Source organism: Capricornis sumatraensis, chromosome 16, assembly GCF_032405125.1.
Source record: "Capricornis sumatraensis isolate serow.1 chromosome 16, serow.2, whole genome shotgun sequence".
NCBI classification, from domain to species: Eukaryota; Metazoa; Chordata; class Mammalia; order Artiodactyla; family Bovidae; genus Capricornis; species Capricornis sumatraensis.
In genome coordinates, this window is record NC_091084.1 from 75,408,163 (window position 1) to 75,435,058 (window position 26,896).

The 26,896-nt window shown below is 51.8% G+C and overlaps 1 protein-coding gene across 3 annotated transcripts in view; it reads left to right on the top strand.

The window, feature by feature from the left end:
- TSPAN18 (tetraspanin 18) overlaps positions 1-26,896 on the top strand; it is a 203,685-nt gene that overhangs the window by 121,787 nt on the left and 55,002 nt on the right. Inside the window, exon 1 of one of the 3 annotated variants that reach the window (XM_068989283.1) lies at positions 13,071-13,197. The exons of the other annotated variants lie outside the window; for them this stretch is intronic. The gene's annotated coding sequence lies outside the window, so the exon portion shown is untranslated. Of the gene's footprint in view, positions 1-13,070; positions 13,198-26,896 lie in introns of those variants that run through there. 3 annotated transcript variants of the gene reach the window in all.

A 26,896-nucleotide genomic window follows, 5' to 3' on the forward strand; every position in this document is an offset into this window, starting at 1 on the left:
CCCCAGGGATGACCCTAACCACTGGGAATCCCTGCTCTCCATCTCAGATGTATTCAGGTCCCCTCTGTGAGTGGGAGGCAAGCCCTGGGGTCCAGCAATCAGGCAGAACTGAGGTCAAATCCAAGTGCAGCCACGTAGGAGTTGCCAGTGACCCTGGGCAAATGATAACCTCTCTGAGCCTCAGCGCCATCTATCCAGTAGGAGCTAAGGAAACTTCTTGGCTGGGCTGTTGTTGGTGTTCAGTGATGTCAGAAGGGAGTGGGGTCACCCGGCATGTCTGAAGTGCCTGATGCCCAATCCGGTAGGGGAGCGGTGGTCGTGGCTAAAGTGCCCGTGTTACGGTCAGTCTGTGTCTCGGGTTTGACTCCCGCTGGGTGCAGACTCCCAAGAGGGTAGGAGCTGTGTCTGTCTTCCTTGTGACTTAGGTTGGGTTGTCTAAAAGCAGAACATGAACAGGGACGGGTGTGCAAGTGAATTATCGCGGGAGGATACTCAGGCCCAAGGAGAAGAGCAGGACAAGGCAGAGAAGAAGCTAAGGAGGGACGGGGTTCAAGAGCTTTCTAGCCTCAGCTGGACCCCAGGGGAGCTCCAGGGTGTGAGTGACATTGAGTTTGTGGCCAGCACGCTCTGCCGGGGGCAACGGGCTGTGCCTGGGGGTGGGGACAGGGCTGTAGCTTCCCAGACATCACCGAGTGATGTGCACCCGAGCAGCCAGCGCCGGCAGTGCCCCCAGAGAAGCGGCACGTGGCGACTTTTGCCTCCATCATAGCTGCAGTGAAGGGAGGGGTGCGTCCTCGAGGGGGCTCCCCCGTGGTTCAGCCGTAAAGAACCTGCATGCGGTGAGGAGATCCAGGTTTGATCTCTGTGTCGAGAAGATCCCCTGGAGAAGAGCAATGAAACCCACTCCAGTGTTCTTTCCTGGAGAATCCCATGGACAGAGGAGCCTGGCAGGCTGTAGTCCATGGGGTCCCAAAGACCTGGACACGACTGAAGCAACTGAGTACGCACGCACTCAAACGCCCTCCAGGGAAGGACGCCCACACCTACAGTCCCTTCCTCTGGAATTAGAAAACACCGACTGTGGTGCCTGGCAGACTTAGGTGTGAAGCCCCTTCCTACCACTTACAGGAATCACCCCCGTCTCTGGGTCCCCATTTAGAGACCCCTCCATGGGCTTCCCGGGCGGTGCTAGTGGTAAAGAATTCACCTGCCAAAGTAGCAGTTGCAAGAGACGCAGGTTTGATCCTGGGTCGGAAAGATCCCCCGGAGGAGGAAATGGCAACCCACTCCTGTATTCTTGCCTGGAAAATCCCATGGACAAAGGAGCCTGGCGGGCTTCAGTCCATGGGGTCGCAGAGTCAGACACAACTGAGCATCTGAGCACAATACCCCATAGGGTCCACAGGAGGACACATCAGATGCCACATGGACAGCGGCTCCGTTGTAGCCCCCGGGCACCTCTTGGGTGGGTGGCGTCAGGCTTCCTGCTCTCACCGTCTGCGTGGAGGCTGTCCCAGGACCAGTCTCTCCTGCCTGGCCCCGCCTGCGGGAGCTCCTTCCCTCCTCCAGACTGGAGGTGGACCAGTGATCTTTAGTAACCCCTGTCCCCAGGGCCAGGAGTGGGGAAGGCCATTGTTCTTAGCTCCCTTCCTCCAGGAATGAGAAACACAGCTGGAGCTTTCAGCATCGGGGTCAACCAAGGCTGGGATTTCCCCAGAGATGTTTGTCCCCAGATGATTGAGGTATTCTCATTGGTATTTAACAATACTTGGAGACATTCCCCTCAAGAATAAAAAGGACATATTTCAGGGGAGGTTAGAAGCCCTAATGGTGGGTTCCTTTCTCCAGAGCTCTGAGAAGTGGGTACTGTTTGTCCAGAAAACTGATGTTAAGTCCAGAGCCGTGTTTGCATGTGGCCAAGTTGTTGTAAGGCAAGCACCCCTTCAGAGTGGGCTAGCAGGGGTTTGGGAGGGCTGTGCTCTGTCCTGTGAAGACCGGCCACTTCCCAGAGTCCCTGCTGGCCTGAGGGCAGCACAGAGCAGCAAGGGAGCTGCAGCTGGGGTTTCCCCCAGATGTGATGTGGCTGGAGCTGTAACTGTAATACCAACAAAAGCTCCCACTTACTGAGGCTAAGTGGGCCCAGACACCGTGCTGGGCAATCTCCTTGTCTTCTTGTTTAACTTTACGAATGAGAAATGTCATTGAACCCATTTTACAGGTGAGGAAACTGAGGCTTAGAGGGGTTCACATAAGGTTTTCAATCTCATAATGAACCATGGGCTCAGCCTTTGAATTTCGCCTCACCCCCCACCCCCAGTGAAGCTGTAAGAGCCCCAGATTGTTGAATCTGTCAGCACCTGGCTGGCTTTCTCCCAGGTACAGGGCATGTCACCCCAGGGACTCAGGCTCTTCAGATTCTTCCTCATTTCACTTTTTCCCATCTGCGGGGACTTAGCCCCCTTCCATTCACTTAAGCATTGAAGATCCTTGTACTAGTGGTTAAGAGCCTGCCTGCCAGTGCAGGAAACTTAGGAGACACTGATTCAGTTCCTGGGTTGGGAAGATCCCCTGGAGGAGGAAATGGCAACCCACTCCAGTATTCGTGCCTTGAGAATCCCACGGACGGAGGAGCCTGGCTCACCACAGTCCATGAGGTCAAAAAGAGACGGACACGACTGAAGTGACTTAGCATACACGTCTCATTTTGTAGAGGAGAAAACAGAAGCCCAGGGCACACAGCAAGGCTGTCCCAGGGCTGAGACTAGAGCAACGGTTTCTGCCTTGTGGTCAGCATTCTCGACGTTTTTGACCTTATTACTTTAATCCAACGCCGGAGTTTGCCTTGGGTGTTGGCACGTGCGTGTGCTTGTATGTGTGCGTGTGCTTACATGTGTGCGTATGTGCATGTCTGTATGTGTATGTGTGAGTGAAGAGCCAGAATGGGTTGGGGGAGGGAGGGGGCCCAGGAGGCCCAGAGGGTGAGGAAGGAAACCTCTGTGCTCCGCCACCGCCACCTTCATCGTGTATAGCTGAGCAAGTGCCAGCAGCGAGCCTGGCTGGCTCTAAGCGAGGACAACTGCACCCTGGCTTTGCACGCCCCTCCCTACATCTGCCTGGAGGGCCACTCTCCCTGTGTGTCCTCTGGGTTAGTACTGCATCCGTGGAGGCTGGTGGCCAGGGCACTGGCCCCGTGGCCTTGCCCTGTGGCTGAGTAGGGAGGCTTATGTAAATTCCAGTCGAGAGAAATATTCGATCTGAAATGCCCTGGAAGTGTTCCCATCAGCTTCCTGGGAGGGAGGCTTCAGAGCTCCAAAGAACAAGGCTTGAACTTCAGACAAAGAAGGAAAACCCTGGACCTGAAATGGCCCCCATCAGCCCCGCGGTGAATTCCCTTCGGCTCCCCGCTAGTCCAGGCTTTGCCGCCGCAGCCGTGACCACTGGCTCCCTCTCCTCTCCCTTTTCACGTCTCCGCCAGAGCACAGCCTGCTGGCTGCTCCGTCCACTTGTCATGCAAGGGAAGGCCCCTGAGCCACTGCCTGGGCTGTGCCCTCTGCCTTTCCTCTTTTTCACCTTCTCCTTGGACCGGAGCCCACTCATCTAGGAGCTATCTCCCACACCTTCATCCGTGTTGTCATCTGTCCCGTCCAGCACCTGGGATGGCCAAAAATTTGAGCCTTTGGAGGTACAGCAGTGAGTAATCTTAAAATGAAGGTTTGAAGTGCTTCCCAGCCTCTGCCCTCCCCCAGCTCCCTGTAAACTACATCTGCCATGTGACCTCTGCCCTCCCCTAACACGGAGATTTATACAGTCGGCACTCCGGGAGCATTTGCTGAATGAATAAATGAATGACAAATATCACTTTCCTGCCTTCTGTTGTAATGATTCTGCAGGAACTTCTCCACCCAAAGGTCTAGAACTGCATGCCGTGTTCTGCTTTAGACACTGAGTTTCTATATGTTCTCAGGGTTTACTATTCCTAGTGTGGTTTAATCACCAAGTTGTGTCTGACTCTTGTGATCCCATGGACTACTGTAGCCCACCAGGCTCCTCTGTCAATGGAATTTTCCAGTCAAGAATACTGGAGTGGATTGCCATTTCCTTCTCCAGGGGATCTTCCCAATCCAGGGATCGAACTCGGGTCTCCTGCGTTGCAGGCAGATTCTTTACCATCTGAGCTACCAGGGAAGCCCCATTATTCTTACTAATAATAACAAAATAGCTAACACTGTCTGGCTAGTCCCATATGCCGAGCAATGTGATCGGAGTGTGCATGACCTTCTCACGAGAATGCTATTGGTAGAAGCTATTATTAGCTTCACTTTGCAGCTAATAACTGAGGCTAACCCTTGGACAGCAAGAAGATCAAACTAGTCAATCCTAGAGGAAATCAATTCTGAATATTCATCGGAAGGACTGATGCTGAAGCTCCAATAATTTGGCCACCTGATGTGACGAGCCAACTCTTTGGAAAAGACCCTGATGCTGGGAAAGATTGAGGGCAGGAAGAGAAGGGGACAACAGAGAATGAGATGGTTGGATGGTGTCACTGACTCAATGGACAGAGTTTGAGCAAACTCTGGGAGATAGTGAAGGACAGGGAAGCCTGGAGTGCTGCAGCCCATGGGGTCGCAAAGAGTTGGACACAACTTTGCAACTGAACAGCTGAGGCTAATAACTCAGAGAAGTTCAGGGATTTTCCCAAAGTCACATAGCTAGCCAGAGGTGGAGACAGAATTCCACCAGTGGGCTGACTCCGGAGCCCAGAGTTTTATGTGTACCAAGTAAATGAACTCTAGCCTCCCTGGTGGCTCAGACGGTAAAGTGTCTGCCTACAATGTGGGAGACCTAGGTTCAATCCCTGGGTCAGGAAGATCTCCTGGAGAAGGAAAGGAAATGGCAACCCACTCCAGTATTCTTGCCTGGAAAATCCCATGGACGGAGGAATCCGGTAGCCTACACTCTCCACGGGGTCGCAAAGAGTCAGACACGACTGAGTGACTTCACGTCTCACTTCAAGTAAGTGAATGACTCACAGTTCTTGATATTTTTGTAACTGAAGGAGTTAAGTCACATGAGAAGCAGCTCCGTCGGCCCTGTCTGTGCAAAGCAAGGTGTGCCTGATGCACACCGGACACAGCTGCACACACAAGCACACCGCCACCACCCCTGGGCTCTCTCTTGTGCCATCTGCGCTGGGTTTGCCACCATGTCCCTTGCACTCACCTCTCAAGCAGACCACACACTGGCCCCTGCATCGGAGGTTCCTGATATAGCCTCTTTGCTCAGCTGGACCTGTGGTTTCTGTGTCTGAAAATATGGATTTTTATTTTTATTTATTTTTTCTTTATGGATGTGGTTGTTTTTATTTGTTCTGGGGGTTTTGTTTGCTTGTTTTTCCTTTTTCCACACTGCATGGTTTGCAGGATCTTAGTTTCCCAACCAGGGATTGAACCCGCACCATCTGCGGTGGAAGCCCAGAGTCTTAACCGCTGGGTCTCCAGAGAAGCCCTGAATCCTTCTTAAATGCAACTGGTTTGAAGATTTTTGTGGGAGGAGAGGGGAGGGGAAATAACTAGTGAGGAATAAACCCCAGATTCCAAGATAAACCTAAGTCCATGGAGATATGCAGGCTCATAAAACGTTCTGGGGCATCCCAGCTTGGTGGGTGTGAATGTCTGTCAAATCTTGCAAGACATTCAGTCCTTCATTCATCCTCAAAAGCTTAGGTGCTCATGCAACCAAGCAATGATGGGATTTGGATCATTGGTGACCATCCAGCGAGGGCAGGTGGCTTAGGCAATAGTGAGTTACAGATGGTTGTTGAGCAGGGGAGTGGCATGGTCCAAGCTCTGCTCCCTGAGGACCTGTCTCCCTGCCCAGTGGAGGATGGAACAGGGGGAGGGCAGCAGGGAGATGGCGTGGAGGTTAATGGCCGTGGACCAGGAGAGAAAGGGTAAAGGCTTGGATTTGGGAAGTGGGGCCCATGGAGGTGGCCGGTAGAAGGAAAGGGCAAGGTGGGAACATGTTTCCTAATAGACGGGACCGAGTTCTAAGTGAAGGATTGAGAGTGAAATCCAAAAACCTGAATGTTTAGGAGGCTCTCTGATTGGGAGGAATCCTGGAGAGGCCATTTCTGGGTAAATAATAGCTATGTGTTAGTAGTTCAATCGTGTCCGACTCTTGTGACCCCATGGATTATAGCCCGCCAGGTTCCTCTGTCCGTGGAATTCTCCAGGCAAGAATACTGGAATGGTTAGCCAGTCCCTTCTCCAGGGGACCTTCCTGACCCAGGGCTTGAACCCTTGTCTCCTGCATTGCAAGTGGATTGTTTACCATCTGAGCCAGCAGGGAAGCCCAAATAATGACAGCAGTAGTTATAATAGATATTACTGGAGTGTGACTCTGTGCCAGGCTCTGTACGAAATGCTTTATGTTTTCTATCATATGCAATACAAGACCCCTCTGAAGTAATGACTGTTCCGTTTCCATCTTGCACCTGGGGAAACTGAGGCATGGTTGACCCGACAGAGGTGTCACAGTGAGTAACTGGTAGAGTTGAGACTCGGCTCTAGGCAGCTGCCTGCAGAGCACCCCCATGTAACCCCTGCCGGCCGCTGCCTCTCAATCCACAGGCCGGTGGGAGGCCAGCTTCGTTTCTGCAAAAGACGTGGATTTCCAAGCTGGAGAGCTGAGTAGAGAGGACCAGGACGAATGCTGCTGCTGCTGCTAAGTCGCCTCAGTCATGTCTGACTCTGTGCGACCCCATGTACAGCAGCCCACCAGGCTCCTCTGCCCACGGGATTCTCTAGGCAAGAGTATTGGAGTGGGTTGTCATTTCCTTCTCCACAGGACGAATGAGGATCACATTAAAACCAGTGTCAGTGCAGAAATATCACTGCAGGGAGGAGGCCAGTAGCCTGCCTGGGCTCCTCGCTCTGCCTGGTGGGGACATCGGCCCAGAATATTACTGAGAGGGCAGGGGAGGAAGGAAAAGGAAGGAGAGAAGAAAAATCGCTGCCCGTCATACCTGTCCTTTGGCGAGGCCGGCTAATTATCAAACCCTCAGCAATAAAATATTTCGTTTCGGTGTAATTGCAAAGTAATTATGTGGTATGGGTTGTGTATTAATCGTGTTGATTAATAACACTCAGGTAGTAATTAAACATCTGCTTCATAATCGAGTGTGGGCTGAAGCTTAACATACATGCGTGCACGCATGCGTGCCTGGGCCACATACAAAGCTCCTTCGTCCCTGTGGGTGTGTGTGTGGGTGTGTGTGTGAGAGAGAGAGAAAGGGAGGGAGAGCCTGGCAGAGTTAAGCAACCCCTCCCCTCCTCACCATACAATAGGCTTTTGTGCCCCCTGCTCACTGGAACACGGGGAGGAACTGACCTGGGCCTGGGCTGTGCCAACCTGCAGCCACTCTCAGAACAGAACCCCAGGCCCCCCGTGTGTCTGTTTCATGGCTGAGCTGCCTGGCTAGCAGGGTGGGCACAGGGACTCAAGGGTTCCATACATAGCAACGTGCAGAGGGTCTTAGAACACCTTTTGCTATCAGTATTGGATGAATTGGGCTTTGGGGGTCCTTTCTTGAGCAGATTACTTTTCCCCAGAGCTAGGAGAAAGTTCTTATTACAGGATCACCAGGACTAAGGCCCAGGTAACAGCCTTGCACACCCTGGATTTAATAATCTGATCCCAGACGATGCATAGACCAGAGAGGGGTGCTGACCCGGGTGCCCGGAGCCCGGGGTTCTAGCCTGGACCCTCCTACCCCGACCTGCTATGTGGTCTTGGGCAACTAGTTCTCCTTCTCTGTCCCTCTGGTTCCAGGCCTATAACACAAAGAACACTGAGCTTACATGTCTCCAGGGGCCTTTCCAGATCTGCCGTACTCGGATTCTAATTTGGTTTGTACTAATTAGGAATCAGAGACAATTTAAATTCAATACATATGATCCTTAGTGGGTAAACAGTTGGAAATAATTCCTTCCTTTATGACTTCTCAAAGGCTCACTCATGAGCAATGAGAACCCAAGCTAAAATCAATAGCTTTTATTTTTAAGGCAGAGAAACTGCAGATTCCTTGAGCTGCTGGGCATTGCAATTCATTCTTGTATTTAAAAATTTTATGTTTATGTTTATGGACTGCCATTAGGTAATATGGATCCGTTCTGAAGGTTGATTTTTTTCATTAACTTAACTCATTTTACTTATTAGTTCACATTTATAGCTTGGGTTTAATAAGCACACGGCACAAAAGTCATAAAACAGCCCTTTTCTTTAGCAATATTTTAAAATCAAGACTCTTCTCTGAGTCATCCCACATTTATTTGCTCATAATTTGCTTCTCCTGTGATTGGAGGCCCAACACTGCCAATTCCAGCCACTCCTTTGACCTTGAACTGCAGTGTCTTCATTTGTAATAGGGGACGGTCACCACTAATTAATAAAAGCAATAAATGCTTACTTTTTAGAAAGCAAGCCTACAACAGTCACTTACTTTGTTCAGAATACCTCTCACAGATTCTCTGGTTGGATTCCACATCTCTCTATTTTTTTCAGTTTAGAGGGGAGGCACCTGAGGCCCAGAGCGGTAAACTGACTTGCCTGAGAGAATGCATGGGGATAGCGCCAGAGCTGGGATGCAAACCCAACATGTCCTAATCCAACCAGCATCTCCCTGCACACACCTGTGTCGCCTCCCCACAACCCGCCAGTTTCAGTATCCCCCCCACCTTCCCCTCCCCTCCATCAACCCTTCATCCACCTCCCTCCCCACCAATCCCCACCATCAGGCCCTGCCCTTCCTCCTCCCATCCTCTCACTGTCTGTGTCCACTGGCCCGGTCTCCTTGCTCTTTTCAATCTCCTAAAGCATGTTCCTGTTCATGACTTCAGTGGCTCCCCACTGCCTTTGAATAGAGTTCATCGTCCTTGGTCCTGCATTCAAGGACGTAAATCATCCAGCCCCCTCCTGTCTCATTTCTCATTCTACCCCTATGGACAGCCTTGCCTCTAGTCCTGAATACCCACTACACACTTGAGCACCTCCCTGCCTTTGTTCACCCCGGTCCCTTTGTCCACCATGCCCTCATCTCCATGCATTCAAATCTGCCTCCTCCTCCAGGAAGGCTTCCCTGGGGCCCAAGCAGGAAGGGGCCCTTCCTTCTTCTGAACTGAAAGCAAAGTGATGAGCCCCCTGAAGCCACTTTGAAGTATGGAGACCTGGGCATGGTGACTCTTCCCTGTAACAGGAGCTCTTTTTAAGGCAGAGTTCTTCACAATGATTCGCTCATGGGTACCTCACCTGGCACCCCCAGAGTCCCAGTACACAGCAGGTGCTCCATTAATGCTCACCATTAGTGCTCCTGTCCCTTGAGGTCTCCAGGAAATAGAACGCCTTGTGTCTTCTCATTCAGGGCCAGCCCAGTGCAACCTTGGCGAGAGTTTGTCCCAGTTCTATCAGCTTCCAGCAGCTCTGCTTCCCTCTGTTCCTGCAGGCTTCCTTCTGTCTGCTCAGAGTCATTCCTTCTTGGTCAGTGACTTGAACGTGCAACCATGAAACCTCTCTCCACCCGTCGAAACTTCCCCATCTCGGGCCGCAGTTACTCAGCTTACTGCTGCATGAAGAGCCCGCTGGTTTCTGACAAGTGAAATCCCGCCGTGACCTTAACAGCGAATCATGGTGAAGAACAGTAGACATGGAGGGGCCGAGCACTACTCTGTACCCGAGCCTGAAGACCCTCTGCTTTATGGATGGGGAGACTGAGGCCCAGGAGAGGGGCAGGGGGCCTTAACATGAAGGCCTTGGCTGGATTCCCAGTCACTGCTCCCTCGGGAACTCTCTACTACTTCCTGGATTGCCTTGGCCACCACAGCCCTCTCTGTGGGCTCGGAACGTTATGGTTTGCAAGCTTTGCCCTTAGGCGGTCATCTTAGCAGCTCAGGAGGGAGTCCCTGAGGTCAGAGAGGCAGGCTGCAGCCGTGATCACACAGCCAGTGGCTGGTGGCTGGAGTCCAGGCCTGCTGGTCCCCAGTGGGTGCACGGTGCCACTCACCTGCTGGCTTCCCCGCTCGCTGGCAGCAGCCCCAGGTGTCTACCAGGCTCTGTCTGCAGGATCTGTCCCCAGTTGGGGCAGGCAACCCCAGGGGCCATGGAGGAGAGTGAGCAAGAAAGAGGCCAAGGGCAAGACATGCCACCCTCCTGGGCAGCAGTCAGGGGAGCATGGGATCCGGGGTAAGTGGTGCGGGCCAGGCCGCATGGCGGGACCTGTGAGCACAGGCCCAACTCGTAGCCAGCAGAGCAGGGCTTCGGGGGCCCCCGTGGGGTGGCCCGGGCCCTCTGCCTGCCCACTCCCCAGCCCCGTTGGCCACTTGGCCATGTCCTCTCCATTCGGCATTTCTGGACCCCGGCTTCGGGCAGCAACTTTATTCAGCAGTGACCCACCCACATTTACAATGTCCACACGTTCACACGGGCAACTCCCCCCACCTTGCATGTGTTATATGACACAAAGGCTCTGAATTTCTCTAGTGGTCCTTCTATTTTAAACAGTCTAGACAGCAGCTTCCCACAGCAGTCAAGAGCTTCTGCTCTTAAATCAGCTCTGAAGTTCAAATGCAATTGGTGCTGTGACTCTGCCCATTATTTAACCTCTCTGAGCCTCAGTTTCTCATCAATAAATTGGGAAAGCTAGCAATGTTAGGATTAAAGGGGAACATGTGTGGAAAGCACTGACCACAGGACTCTTCCATCTCATTTTCCAACCACCTCATGGGCAGCTTTGGCTCCAAGTCCTTCCTCCCTGCTGGGTCTCCCCATGCCTTCGCTCATGCCCTGCCCTCATACACACACACACACACACACACGCACATGCACACGCGCACACACACACACACACACACACACACACCTGCCCTCGCCTCCAGATAAGGGCATTAGAGGAGGAGGCGCCTCGGGCTTCCACAGTGCTCCAGGATTTGAGACTCTGAGCTTCCCCTGCAGAGGGCATGAGTTTGATTCCTGGTCAAGGAATTAAGATTCCGCAAGTGCGCAGCATGGCCAAAACAAAAAGAGAGAGAGAAGGAAACTTACATTGGCATCTCTGCCTGTGAGTTGCTTGAGGTGGGGTGGGTAGTGGTGGTTAGAGCTGACTTGGAGAGATTGTTGGGACTGGTGGTGAGTCTGACACCCTCTTTCACAACTACAGAAGCTAAGAATCCCACGAAGGGGAGGATGTGCCTGAGTGCTCAGGGCAAGTTAGCTCCATATTGGGGCTGGAACCCAGAACTCCTGCCTGCGGATCCAAGGGGTCCAATGCCGCCACCTCCTCCTGGGAGGGAGGATCCCCCCCCCCCCACTGCCATGTTAATTCAGGGGGTGGCCTACTTCTCTCATCAGGTTTTAGGGAGCGCGGGCTGGGATGGAAATGAGAGGGTGGAGGTTGAGTGTCCCGCCTATGAGCTTCTTCATCAGTTAGGGGAGGAGGTGGAAGCCCAGAGAGGCCGAGGCACATCCATCATCCAGATGGGGGTGGAAGCAGGGGCCACAGGCGGCCATGGTGAACCTGGAGAAAGCCACAGCTGCAGAGAGGCTGCCAGAACGGTCTCCACGGTCACCTCTTTCCTGCAGCCATTCATTTAGCTGTCCCTCATACCCTTATTGGGAAAAGCTGAGAACACCACCCCTCCTGGGGAATTCGCCCCCACCCTCCAGCCCGCCCCAGTTCTCATGTGCCGTCTGGTGACATTAGCTCACCAGCTTGCAGCGTGCTAATGACATTTGCATTTTGCTGGCTGGTGAAATGTGGGCTGGGGTGTGGGGAGCCAGTGGGTAGGTGGGGAGTTGCAGCCAGCAGGGAGAGGCAGGTACACTGGGCTCGGGCCCCACACTGGGCTGTGCAGGGGGAGACAGGGATGGACAGTGGGAGCTGAGAACATGAATCACTGGCAACATCGAGAGATTTTTTTGTCTAAAGACTTGCCAAGGGTGCAAGGCACCTCCCAAGTCCAATGCTCCGACTCTCACAGACCCTGCTCTGGGTCGCCTCCCTAGCTTTTTGGGGTGATGGCTATGAGCCAGATGCTCTGCCGTGGCCCCACAGACTTAGGAGAGTCGTTTTCACTCCCTGCAATCCTTCAAGAGAGATGCTACTTGTTTTCTCGTTCTGCAGACTAGGAGGCTGATGCTCTAAGAGGATGCCTGCTTCCCCCGGGGTCTCTCACTCCTGGAAAGAGGTTGCCCCGACTTGTGACGGAGGTCCATTTGCCTGCAAGCCCAAGCTCCCAGCCACCGTGAGCACTACCTCCCATAGCTTTTCCAGGCTTGGACGCAGCCAGAGAACCACTCTCCGTTCAGGCCTGTGAGCAGCATTCATCTGTCAGGCCGGGAGCAGAGCCCACGCTGCTCCAGCGGGTGCCTGTCTGACAACCACAAGGGAGGGCATGGCCCGGGAGAGGGCACCCAGCCATGGGTTAGGTGAAACCTGCAGTTTTGGCTTCACTCTGCCACCAACTTGCTCTGTGACTTTGGGCAAGTTGCTGCCCCTCTCTGGGTGGGTGGGGGGGTCTCCTCATTGGTAAAACGAGGCCATTGGTCTGGCTGGATGGAGCATCCCAGGAGTGTATTTTCACACGAGGAAGAAAACTCTCTCCACCAATGTGCATGAACTCTCAGTTTCCTCCCACTCACTCAGACATATAAAATGATGTTTCACATCAAAGCAAATCAGGAGACATTCATCAAGCCTCCCGCTCTGCAAAGGGCACTGTGCTAGACACAGTGGGCGTGACGCTTGCATATTTCTATTCAGGACGTACGCACACAGGCATATGCATATCTTTGTGTCTTGGAATTGTTTGCAGGCAAGTTCAGCTGGGACCTAGAGGGTGACTCCCCAGTCCTGAGGCCCAGGCCCAGGCTTCCACCTGCCAGCCACCCTTCTCACTCTCTCCTCGGGGCCTGGAGTGCATTTTAAACAAACAGACCTTGGGCAGTGTGAGCTGATGGGGTCCCCCGCTAGCAGCCATGACTGGTTCTGCTTGTCTGTCATAGGTGGGCCTCTCCTTGGCAGCCGGGGCTTGCAGGGACCAGAACTTCTGACACTGTCATCAAAGCAACGTGAACCCTTTGCATTTGAACTCCTAAAAACGTGGGCACAATCTTTTTCCAGACTTCTCAACTCCGGCTACCCAGGTAAGGGAGCTCAGGGTGTTCAGCAGCTTTTGCTGCTGCTAACAGCAGCCGTTGGAGGACACCCTAATCATTCTTTATCACTGTATCTTGTATTCTCTTCGTTAGCAGAAGAGCCCAGTGGTTAAGGCTTTAAAATCGAACAGAGTTGGGTTCCAATCCTGAATCACCAGTTACTAGCTGTGTGACCTTGGGCAGGTTTCTCAACCTTTCTGTGACTTTGCTTCCTCCTCAGTCAAATGAGAAAGCAAGAGCACCCCTCTCTTGGGTTTCTGGTGAAGATAAAATGAAGTAATATATGAAAAGCCCTTAGAACAGGACATGTAATAAGCTTAGAACACAGAAAGCATTAGCTGTTACTAATAGCATCACTGCACTTGTGACAATCTGTAATTAACTCATCCTTATGTTGAGTCCTTGTCTGTCTCCTGCAATAGAATATGGACTCCAGAGGACAGGGGATTTTGTCCGTCTCGTTCCTAGTTGAACCCCCAGATCCCAGCAGAGTAAGAAAGTGAAAGTGAAGTCGCTTAGTCGTGTCCGACTCTTTGCAACCCCATGGACTGTAGCCTACCAGGCTCCTCCATCCATGGGATTTCCCAGGCAAGAGTACTGGATGGATTGCCATTTCCTTCTCCAGGGGGTCTTCTCAACCCAGGGATCGAACCCAGGTCTCCTGCACTTTGGGCAGACACTTTACCGCCTGAGCTGTCAGGGAAGCCAGCAGAGTAAACTGGCTGTTATTTGCTGAATGAATGATTGAGTGAGTGAAGCTGTTTTACCTATATTATGCAGAATCCTCAGGACAATTCTTGAGGGTCCTTGCATTTATAAGGATAATCACTTGGTTGTATGTGATAAAAATGCAAACTAAAGTTCCTTAAGCAAGAGACAGGTTGATTTTTCTCTAAGGAAATTTCTAAGCTAAAGAGATCCTTTGACACAAAAACATTAGGGACCCGAGTTCCTTTTGTCCTGTGGTTGTATCCATCACTTGTCTACATGACCCACGAGGGCCCGTGACAGTCTCTCCGTTCTGGTTGGCAAGAAGGAAGAGATCGGGAAACGAGACGGTGCCCCTTCCTTTAAGAGGGTGCACGCATCACTTCCTCTCAGGTCCCATTGGCCGGAATGGAGTCCTGTGGCACAATTAGCTGCAAGGGAGGCTGGGAGTTAGAGTCTTTATTCTGGGGGATTATCTGTCCAGTTATACTTCTATTAAAAAGAAAGGAGGGGGAACGGACTTTTGGACTCTGTGGGAGAGGGAGAGGGTGGGATGATTTGGGAGAATGGCATTGAAACATGTATACTATCATGTAAGAAACGAATCGCCAGCCTGTGATCGATACAGGATACAGGATGCTTGGGGCTGGTGCACGGGGAAGATCCAGAGAGATGATATGGGATGGGAGGTGGGAGGGAGGTTCAGGATTGGGAACTCATGTACACCCGTGGCAGTTTCATGTCAATATATGGCAAAACCAATATAGTATTGTAAAGCAAAATAAAGTAAAAAATAAAAATAAATAAAAAGAAAGGAGGGGCAATGGGTACTGAGGGACCCTCTGCCTTGCCAGATGATATGATCCCCCTTCCTTCACCCTCCATGCCTTCTTCCTCACCCCTAGAAACCAGCGGTCCTTTTACTGCCCTCTTTGTGCCGTTTCCAGAACATCATGTAATGGAATCGTATAGTAGGTACCATTATCAGACTGGCTTCTTCACTTTGCAGTATGCATTCCTCCATGGCTTTTCATGACTTGGTGGCTCATTCATTTTTGTCACTAAATAATATTCCACAGAAGGCACCACAATTTGTTTATCCATTCATCTGTTGAAAGAAGTTTTGGTTATTACCAGTTTGGGGTGATTATGAATAACGCTACTATAAACATTCATGTGCAGGTTTTTGTGTGGACATAACTTTGCAGTCAGTCGGGTGTATATGTAGGAGCATGCTTGCTGAATTATTTGGTAAGAGTATATCTAGCTGTTTAAGGAACTGCCAAGCTGTCTTCCAAAGTGGCTGTTTCCCTTTGCATGCCCACCAGCAACGAGTGAGAGTTCCTTTTGCGCCAACTGGTGCTGTCAGTTTGTAGATTTTTGTCCTTCTGTCAGGCATGTAGTTCATGACCCCCACTTAAAGTTGAGGATCCTGCGAGAGAGAGAGCAGCTTGCCCAAGATGATACAGCAGGTGAAAGATTGAGGAACTGTCCCCACCAGCTGAGCCCAGTCGTGCCCTGCTGCCTCTGCCCCCAGCGGGTCTCTTTGAGGCATAGAGCAAAGCCACGGGGTGACTCCTCCCACCCCGAGCTCAGGAGGGCCCTCACTCACCGTGCGGTATCTGTTTCTTGCAGCAGAACAAGGAGGGATGGGGCGGAGTGAATGGATCTGAGTCCAGGTTGGAGGGGTCTCATTAGATCACGCAAACGAGACCCCTAGGTGGGGCAGCGGACACAGAGTGGTGGGGTGGGGTGGGGTGATCAGCGAGGTATTAGTTTCTCAGTCGTGTCCGACTCCTTGCAGCTCCATGGACTAGAGCCCGCCCAGGCTCCTCTGTCCATGGAACTCTCCAGACAAGAATACTGGAGTGGGTTGCCATTTCCTTCTCCAGGGGACCTTCCCAACCCAGAGATTGAATCCGGGTGTCCTGCGTTATCAGACAGATTCTTTACCGTCTGAGCCACCAGGGAAGCCAGGCAAAGCCTGAACTGAGGTCAGAGGCTGCATCATCTGGGAGCCAACGCTCATTTCAAACCTGATAAAGCAAGAAGATACACAACGCATTCATTTTCGTTTGTTTGTTTTGTTTTCCAATATCGTGGCAATCTGGGGCCTGTTTATTGGTGTCCAAGTTTCAAGAGATGCCCAGGTCTGTGCCTTCTGCTTCCTTCCTTGTGGGATTCAGTCCCTAGTAAGCACTCCCCACGTGGCATAGGGCAGTGGCCAGCAGCTCCAGGCTGACATCCTATTCATTGCAAACCCAATGAAAGGAGAGCTTCTATTTTCCAGGAGTGAACTAGAGCCCAGGTTGGAGGGATCTCACTAGATCAGCCAAACACAACCCTAGGTGGGGCCAGACAGCTGGGAACGCTGGGGTACAGGTAAGCCCCACAAGCTACTGGCCTGTGCATGGTCCTTGGGTCTGAGGGGAAGGCTAGAGCTGCTGCCCAGGTCAGAAGAACCAGTGACGGGCCAGAAGTGAAGGTCGGCTGCAGAGAATAAGGAAAGTCCCAGAGTCAAAGCTTACTGGCTGGTCTTGGGTCACATGACCACCTCTGACCAATCACTGAAGGAGAGAATGTGCTCATTGACTAGACTAGGTCAGTGTTGAGTGGTCTGTGTTTGGAGGTGTGTATGTGTGTGTTGTGAGTGGAAGGATTCAGCCTGAAAGTGTGACAGGGCTGGTACCCCAAAGGGGAAACCCGGGTGCTATTTTCAGAAGGAGGAAGGGATGCTGAGCAGATACAGCAATAGGTGCCGTGGCAGGGGGTGGGGGTTGGTTTGTCCTAAACGGACTCTTCCTGTGGCTTACAGCACCCAGGTAGCTTCTCTCTGACAAATGCATTCGGTTTCAGTGGATCTGGTATCTGAAAGCCTCACACACACACACACACACACACACACACACACACACACACACACTCTGCAGGTGGCGCTTCAGTTTCCGAAAGCATAGTCCAGAAAGCAAACACGTCCTAAATTGAGTCCTGGTGTTCCCTAGTAACCACCACTATTTCAGCTACCACTTGAAAGTGAAAGTTACTCAGTCCTATTCGACTCTTTGTGACACCATGAACTATATACAGTCCATGGAATTCTCCAGGCCAGAATACTGGAGTGGATAGCCTTTCCCTTCTCCAGGGCATCTTCCCAACCCAGGGATAGAACCCAGGTCTCCCGCATTCCAGGTGGATTCTTGACCAGCTGAGTCACAACAGCTACCACTTACCTGGAGGTTTTGAGTTGCCCTTCCCTTGCTGGGAGGGCCTTTGGCTTTCTTTTCGCCACCCCGACTCCCTCATCACTGGGGAAAGTTTCTTGAGCCACTTTAGCATTTGTGTGTGTGCATGCTAAGTCGCTTCTGTCGTGTCTGACTCTGTGTGACCCTATGAACTGTAGCCCACCAGGCTCCTGTGTCCATGGGATTCTCCAGCCAGAATATTGGACTGGGTTGCCGTGCCCTCCTCCAAGGGATCTTCCCAACTCAGGGATCGAACCAGTATCTCCTGCATTGCAGGCAGATTCTTTATGGCTGAGCCACCAGGAAGCCCACTTTAGCATTTATTTATCCTAAATGGCCTCCCAGAAAACCTGGCCTATGAGAGCCCAGAGAGGGCCCACAGCCCTCCCCTCAACCACCTCCTTCCTGGGGCCTCTCAGAGGGATGGGAGAGGAGAGGAGGAGGTCAGTGGTTGAGCTGGAGGGGCCCCAGGAGTCCCTGGGTTTGCAGCCCAGCCTCGTAGCCCCAGCTGACGTCCACCATGGAAGCTCTGTTATGCATTTATGGTACGGTGTATGATTTCATTTGAAAAAAGATTGCTCTGCAGAAAAAAGATGGAAAACCACAGTGTTTGATGCTGCCTCCCAGGCAACTGTGGCCAAGTGCTTTTTAAGATCTGCCCTTCGTTGATTTTGGTCAACCACAAACCTCCTGGCCCTGTACCCGTCTCTCTCTCTCTCTCTCTCTCTCTCTCCATCTCTTTCCCCTGTGAATTCTGCAGCTCTGACTCACCGCACAGACCGACTCAGCGTTCAGCACCACCCTGCCTTATATGGGATGCTCACTGCTCTTGGGTCAATATGTATTAATTCATTTCTACAGCCGTTCTCTTTTGAGCTCCTACTGGGTTCCAGACACTGTTTATTTGCTGGGGATTAGGAGTGGGCAAAGTCAAAAGGTCCCTGCCCTCAAGGATCCCTCCCATCTCCTCTGTGACATCCACTGAGGGCAGGATCTTTCCTCTGGGTTTTTTGCCCCCAACCCCTCATATAGTGTCTCATTCAATGCCAAACTGTAGTTGGACTTGGCGGATGTTTGTCACAATTATCTTCCACATTATTTTTTGAAGCCCCCACTTATGACTGATGCTGCACTGGAATGATTTGGTCCTCACCCTCTAGGACTGAGAGTTTAAGATGAAGCTGGCGATGGGCCCTGAAGAGGAAGGAAGGTTAGAGAACTGTATGCAAACAAGGCCAGGGGTGTGCACGAGTCAAGAGTAGACCAACCTCTCCACTCCCAGCCAGCGCTGGGGGCCCTGCCCCGAGCCACCTGGTAATAAGGGAGATAGACATGGAAGTAAGTCCTGTCATTTGAGGTGGAGAATGGGAGGGTTTGGAGCAGAAATATGAAGGAAGGCTAGGAGGTTCAAAGATGAGTTCAGGCAGACTCTGCTGGGTGGTGATAGCGGTGGGAAATCAAGGGAAAGCAGTGTATTTGATCTGGGCTTTGAAAACTGGGTAGGACATGGGACAGGCAAAGACGTCAGGGGGAGGGCTTTCTAGGAGAAAGAACAGTGAGAGCTGAAGCCTACAGGCAGGAAGGAGCTCTGCAGCTGGGAAGACTGTACCAGGCAGGAAGTGAGGTGAGGGCAGTCAGCTTCTTCTGTGCAGTCCTCCAGGCCTGGCCGCGCAAGGCCGCCTTAAACCACAGGCTGGGTTTGGAGCTGAGTGGCTCTTCTGTTTTCTCCTTTTCCCTTCCATGTCCAGGAGAGGGAGTTTTGGAGGGGCCCTTTAGAAGAGACAGTGCTGCACACCGACCAAGAATAATTAATCTTCCCATCTCAAGGTTCTTTGCAGAACTTCGGAACCATGATCAGGGACAGCAAGCAGCCAGGCTAGTGGCTGCTGAAGGTAGAGGCACTCTCAAGTTCTTGGCCCAGCTGTGCTACTGAGGACCTCAGCCTCCCTGCTGTAGTTTTGCTTTGTAACATGAAGGGTGAGGCCCCTTCCAGCTTTAAACTTTTATTCTGAGTCAGAATAATATTCTGGCTGCAGACCCCAACTCTGCTACTGGTACAGGCTTGGCCCTCTGAGCCTCAGTTTGCTCATCTACAAATTGGGGCTAATAATACTCTGTATCTCACAGGACTGATGTGAAGATGCAATGAAATAACTAAGTGAGATAATGTGCTTGATAGCACACCTGCCGGAGCTCAGTACTCGTAACATAGCACTGATGCTATTGGCGTTAACATTATTTATATTTTCAGCTGTATAACTCTGTGGGAGGAATCCTCAACAGACTCTTTGTATAGGTACCTGAAAGGCAGCCTATGTCCATGTTCCCAAAAACTGAGTGGTGGGGTCAACAGTCACACCTTTCCTATCTCCAAACGGGCACATAGGTGCCTTCCTCAAAATCACATTCATTCATTCATCCGTCAAACATGCCGTGTTCCGGGGTCTCTGAGAGGCGCGTGGGATCCTGTTGATCTTGTTGAATGGGGCACCCACGCTGCCTGCTCTCAGCAGCTCAGACTGTGCTTGGGGCAGTCTCTGCCCTCCAGCTGGCCCCGTCGATACCACTGGCCGGAGGAGCTCATGGCAGCATAAATGCACTCAAGTCTGCAGGTTGGAACCCGGGGAGAAAGCCCATCCTGCCTTCTGCAGTTCCTGGAGCTTTGCATAACTCCTTCCTTTCCGTCTTGGGGCTGATGGATGAAATGCCACGGAATCCGCCACATCTAGCTGGTCTGGTGTATGCATGGACTGGATTGCCAAGACCAAGCTTGGCATTATGCACAGGAAGGCATTTGGGAGAGAAAGGCCCGCAGCGGGCCTGGGTTACAGGGCTGTGTTCTCCTCTCACTGCCTGTAATGCTTGTTTGGGTCCCAGATTGCAGGGTTCGGGGTCCTTCTGGAGGACACAAAGCTGGCAAGTTGGAGGGTGCTAAGGGCTCCTGTCTGCCTTGTGCTCACCCGATCCTCTGCTGGTAGCTGAGGGCATCTCACGCTCTCTGGTCCCCAGCGTCTAGCACAGAGCCAGCCAGGCACGCCAGGCTTCAGTCAGGGGTTGGGGAGTGGTTGGACGGATGGGTGGATCACAGTGGATTCACACACACTTTCCTCACCTCGGCCCAAATTTCCAAGGTGATTCGGTGATACCAGGTCCTGGCTTTGCTTTTCTTTGACAATTTGATTTGGGTTCCTGTGCAAAACCAGTGGTTTTCAAGTAGTGGAGTAAACACAAAACAAATGGCTTTGGGGGCCTGCCAGTCTTTCAGCTTCAGTTGCAGGAGGCAGCGTGGTGTGTACCCTGATCTAAGGACGAAACCTGAGATCTGTCAGACCTTACATCTGTCTGTCAGACACGCGAGAGTTCAGACCCCTGCTCCAAGGGAGGGTAATCTCGGGCATGTTATTTAGCCTGAATCAAATTCTGTTTCTCATCTAGAAAATGATAATATTAATAGCCTCCAACTTGTAGTGCTGTGATGAGCATTAGATTAAATAATGGGTGTTACAACGTGGAGTAGCGCTCTGGGCTCATGGGAGATGCTCAAGAGAGGATGATGATGTAAGGTTCATCCTTAAGCTATTGTGGCATAGACTTCTCCCTTCTGAACACATTTTTGCAGAGTGCTTTGCATTGTTAAGACAAAAATTATTTTTGAAGGTTATTGCTTTAGAAGTAATACATGCTCCTTAAAAATTCAAGTGAAAAGATTTGAATATAAAAGCCAGTACCCCCCACCCACTGTCTGCCACCTTCCAGCTCTTTCCCTCCCCTTCCCCAGCAATATTCTCTTAGAATGCAGAGCTTCCCAAGCCTGGGAATTTTCTCCTTTTTTTTCTGCCTTAAGGGCAGATAGACAGTCAGAAGGGGACAGTGGACAGTTGGCCATTGCATCAAATGGCCATCGGGGCCCAAAGTGCTGCGGTCAGTGCCAGTGGTCCTGTTGGAGCCAGGGCAGCCTGCGTGTCCTTGGCTCCAGTTTGCTCTGAGCCTTGAGGGTCTCCAGTGTTGTGTCCTGGAGTCCTGGGGTGGTAGCCTGAGGGGTCACATTCCTACCAAGCTTGAGGTGGGAGGCTCGTAGACACAAGTCTGGCCGTGTGGCCAGGCCCTCTTTTGTCACCGTGCCCCAGGGCTTGGTCCAGCCCATGCTTCCATGTTCCTAGCAAGACACTTGCTCGTTCCTGTCCACCTTCTGACAGTCTGCTCTCCCCTGTGTGTGTTCTCTGCTGCCTTCCAGAGGACTCTGATGCAAGATCAAGTTTGAGAACAATAGGCCGGCAGCCAAGCTCTAGTACACTGTGGTGCAGTCACACTTAGAGTGGGTGAAGGAGCCCCATGCTGGGGAAGGGGCAGGTCCTGGGGAAGGCTTGGATTATGAATGACTTAAAGGTGGACAAAGACATCTGTGTGTGACTTAGGGGAGGGGAGTGGATTCCTGGCTGAAGGATCAGCCCTTGCAAAGTCCCTGGGGCGTGATAGAGGCCCAGCATTCCAGGAGCTACGAGGGGTGCTGCTGGGTGTGGGGGAGGGGAGGGCACTATCAATAGGCGTCTTGTGCTCTGAGTTTGGGCTTTTCCCCAGGAGTGCCTGGGAGCCAAGGAAGGGTTTATGCAGAGGAAGGACAGTGAGGAAGACAGATGGTTGCCTGGGGGTCCTGGATCACAGCAGGGGGCAGGCTGTCTTCTGGAGGGCATGGCTGAGCCTGCAGCGGATGAAGAGAAGGAGCCAGTGTGGGGCTGGGCTGCCCTGAGTCGTGGAGGAGCCCGGCTCCATTGCTAGAACATTCTCTCAGGAGAGTACGAGAGCCCAGGTAACCATCTTTGTCCCTGTCTGACTTAGGACATTGAAAGGCTGCTGTAACTGTCTTGGACTGCGGTTAGTCTGTGCGTTCATGCCTCCCATCCCGTCTCCAGTCACTGTTTCTGGGGTGAAAGTGAAAGTGAAAGGCGCTCAGTTTCCTCCGACTCTTTGCGGCCCCATGGGCTATACAGTCCATGGAATTCTCCAGGCCAGAATACTGGAGTGGGTAGCCTCTCCTTTCTCCAAGGCATCTTCCCAACTCAGGGATCAAACCCAGGTCTCCCACATTGCAGGCAGATTCTTCACCAGCTGAGCCACAAGGGAAGCCCAAGAATACTGGAGCGGGTAGCCTATCCCTTCTCCAGGGGATCTTCCCGACCCAGAAATCGAACCTATATTGCAGGTGGATTCCTTAACAACTGAGCAGAAGAGACTGAAGTGCCTTCTGTACATCTGGGATCTCGGTCCAGAGGGAGGCACCAAGAGAGGGAAGAGCAAACGGAGATCCCCTCTGAGGGTGGAGCAGGGTAGAGGCTGAGGAGGCTGGAGGGCCCTGAAATGGATGCCGGTGTGTGTCCAGAGGGCCCCTGGCCTTCCCAACCTCAGTGCTGGCTTGGGGAGCCCCCTGAAGAGGAGGAGGCAGAGGAAGCCCCCAGCCCAGCCCCCTCCTCTGAGGCCCAGCCTCCCTCGCTGTCTTCCAGGGCTAGGCCGGCACTTGAAAGAGAGCCAGGGCCTCTCCCAGGCCTGGGGCTCCTGACTGGGAAGGGGCCTCTGCTGAGCTCATCCCGTGTTGAGTCCAGAGCTGGGAGGATGCTGAGTCCTCAGGGAGGCCAGATCCGAGTGCCCCTGTAGGGCAGGGGTGGGGCAGCTATGAAGCAGGTCTCTGGCTAGAGGGCCAGACAGGGCCCTTTTGCCCGGCTGGGCAGCAGCCTTGGGATGGCAGCTCCTGCTCTTTCTGCCCTCACTCCCAGGGCTAGTTTAGGATGAAGTGCTGTTGCCTGGAGCCCGGTGACGCTCGGCCCAGTCCAGCCAGTGTATTCGAGTATCATGTTAGCCCCAAACAGCAATCAGCAGTGGAGGGCAGGCAGCAGGAGCTCAGAGGAGCTATGGTTCCAGCTGAGGACATACCAGCCAGGCCCTGCCCTCTACATCCCCTCCCCCTCCCTCAGGGGTTCAGAAATGGCCCAGGCTTTTCTACTTTCCTCTCAGTCCAGTTTTATCTCTCAAGGAAACTGACCAGCACGGATTTGTGGACTCGCAAGCTAAGTGGACTAGGAGGGCTTCCAAGGTCATCTGTTTTGACTTCTTGAGGTTAAGCCTCTGCTTACACACCTCTAGTGATGGGGAGCTCACTAATAACCAAGAATCTGCTTTCATTCAGATTGCTTTGAAAGTTATTCTCCTGCCGGACAAAGATCCTGGGTTCAGATCTTACTTCTGCCACTTCCTGTGCAGTCTCAGGCAAGTGACGTAGCTTCCATAGCTCTGGTTTTCTTTTATGTTAAATGGGTCTGATAAATATTGCTGTGTAGTTGCTCAGTTGTGTCCAACTCTTTTGCAACCCCATGGACTGTAGCCCACCAGGCTCCTCTGTCCAGGGGATTTCCCAGACAAGAATACTGGAGTGGGTTGCCATTTCCTCCTCCAGGGGATCTTCCCGACCCAGAGATTGAGCCTGTGTCTCCTGGATTGGCAGGCGGATTCTTTACCACTGAGCCACCTGGGAAGCCAAGGTTTGATAAATACTGACTTCTCACTTATATTTGAACTAGACAGCTTTACAACCACAAGCAAGTCAGATCTGTCCACAGTGCATAGGTCTGGTGCCCAGATAAGACTTCGCTGTGGGTCTGCAGGTCCCCAGCCAGTCACGTCACCAGGGTGGATGCCCACCCTCCCCAGCATATAGTAGGTGCCCAGCAGATAACGGGTTGCGTCTTCTCCTCCCTCAAGTGGACCCAGCAGTGCCTTAAGACGAGGCCAGGCCGAGTCCTTGGCTTTTATCCTAACTCAGAGACCCAGAACCACAAGATGCTCTGAGCTGCCACACAGCACTGGCCTCTGAAGTCTTCCGGGAGGCCAGTCTCCTACAGAACTCTGGATTCCTCAACCTTCTGCAGACCCACCTCCTCACATCGCCGGAGGGTCTCTGCAGGCTTTTAATGAGGTTGGCCAGTGGGGTCTGTTCCATTTCCTCGCATTTTACACAGCAAAGGATAACAAGAAAGTACCCAAGCGAAGCCGCAGGTGGAGGAGACGGGAGGTGACCTCAGGGCGCCTGACCTCTGACCGCAACCTGCTACCCCAGGCTTCCTGGGGGGCGTGGACCTCACCCTCCACCACGCCACTGGCTCCTCTGGAATCCTGTGTTATTGGTGACTGTTTTGGTTTTGTTTTTAACAGCTTTATAGAGGCAAAATTTTCGCACCATAAAATCCTCTCACTTTAAGGGTATGATTCAATGATTTGTAGTAAATTTATGACGTTGTGTAGCCATCGCTACAATCTAATTTTAGAATATTTCCATCACCCTCCAAAAGAAACCTGGTTCCTATTTTCTGTCGGTCCCTGTTCCCGCCCCCTGCCCCAGGCCACAACCAATCTACCCTCTGTCTCTGTAAATTTTGCCTTTTCTGGACATTTTTTATAAAGGGAATCATGCATTGTGTGGACTCCTGTGTTTCATAGCCTGGTGGAGGTGGGTGGAGACCATGTCCACTCTTTCCATAGCCGGCCAAGGCCAAGTCCTAAGTGTGATTTTAGAGAGTTGTAAGAACTCATAAGGACACTGCTGAGTACAGTCTTTATTTCAGTGCAAACAAGAAGTCCTCCGACCCCGATCCTACACTCAGACTCTGACATCTGCTTGAATACACCCAGTGCCAGACAGCTTACTACCTCTGCCACCTTACTGCCTTCCCAGAGACTGAAGGAAATTTGCATATCCTGATCACAGGCCTAGTGCCAGTGGCCCATACACCGTATTGTATAGCCAGATATTATTGATATCTTTCATCTTTGGTTTCATCCTCTGAGATGAAATCATTTTACAGCTGAGGAAATAGTAGTTCAGAGGGATTGAGGCACTCCCCCAAAGGCAGGAAGTGGCAGATACCAGGATTTAAACCCTAGGCCTCTCTGACTTCACAGAGATGGGAGATGCGTATCACTGTATCAAGATGAACTGTGTCTCCCTGTAACTGTCCCACGTCATTTCTAGTTTTGCCCGTTAGACTCATGCGTGCGGGCGTGCTAAGCCGCTTCAGTTGTGTCTGATTCTTGGCAACCCCATGGACTGTAGCCTGCCAGGCTATTTTGTCCATGAGAGTCTTCAGGCAAGAATACTGGAGTGGGTTGCCATGCCCTCCTTGAGGAAGCTTTCTCGACCCAGGGATTGAAGCCAAGTCTCTTTCATCTCCTGCATTGGGAGGCAGGTTCTTTACCACTAGCACCACCTATGAAGGCCCAGTCGGACCCTCCCATGCCACCAACCTGGACATGAGGAGGTCGGAGGGAGAAGGAGTTAAGGAAGTCTTCTTGGAGGAGGTGATATCTGAGTTGGGACTTGGAAAATGAGCAAGCATTAACAGGCAGAGCTGGTCAGGAAGTTTTTTTTCTAGGGACTCTTGAAACTGCTGTCCCTTCTAATATTTCACAGCTGCTTGAGGCTGGAGAGAAGTATTGAAAATATCTACTCTTGCTGTTCATATTGTATGAACATATCTTCTTGCTGTTTATTCTTCCCCAAACATCACTAGTAAATAGAGGTCCAGCAGCAGTGCTTGAATACCTTCAGGGACAGGGAGCTTACCATCCGACCTGGGAACCTTTTCCACTGTAGAACTGCTCTGGCTCTAGGCCAGGCTGAAGATGATTCCCTGTAGCCACAGCCAGCTTGTATTCACACAGGATGCGGTCAGCCCCTCTCCCTACCACCAGCCTTCAGATGCTGGGCATAGCAGGCAGGTCTTGGAAACAGCCTGAAAGTCTTGGCCGAAATGTGCCCCGTTCCTCCACCCATGCTCCTTGATATAGACTATCCATGCTGCTCGGGCCTAGCCACCTACTTCTGGGATGCCCAGCCCCTGCCCTTGAACTTGGAGGCAGGTTCAGGTAGAGTGTGGACTTGGTAGCCAATGCCTGGTTCACAGCCCAGCTTTACCACTCACCAGGTATGACCTTGGGGCAAGCCCCTTAAGTGCACCAAGCCTCACTGTCCATGCATCAAATGAGATTAAGCATAACGTTACATTATATTAGTCAGCTAGAGCGGCCATAACAGAATAGAACAGTCTGGGGGCTTAAACAGAAGACATTTGTTTTCTCACAGTCCCAGAGGGTCAAGAAGTCCAAGATCAAGATGGCAGAAAGTTCAATTTATGCTGAGGCCTCTCCTCCTGGCTTATAGACTGTGCCCTCACGTGACCTTTGCTCTGTGTGTGCCCGGGAAGAGAGAGAGAGTTCTCTGGGGTCTCTTCCCTTCTTATAGAGACACTAATTCTGTTGGATGAGGGCCCCACCTTTATGACCTCATTTAACCTTAATCACCTCCCTAAGGGCTATATCTCTAAATAGAGTCACAGTGGGGGAATTAAGACTGCAACATATGAATTTGAAAGAACACAATTCAGTCCATAACAAGCACCAACCTCAGAGGGTTGCTATGAGATCAATTGGACAAATGTGTGTAAAGCGTTAAGAGCAGTACCTGGCATGTGATAAGGGAATGTTTGTGGACACTACTATTGATGCTGTTAGCATTAAACACAGGGAATGGGAGAATCTGCTATTCTTGCTGCGAGTCTAGACCCCGTGAAAACCTAATAAGTAGACACAATAATAATAGATATCTATATTCAGCCATAAAAAGAAGGAAATCTCAACATTGGAACAACATGGATGAACCTTGAAGGCATTATGCTAAGAGAAATAAGTCAGAA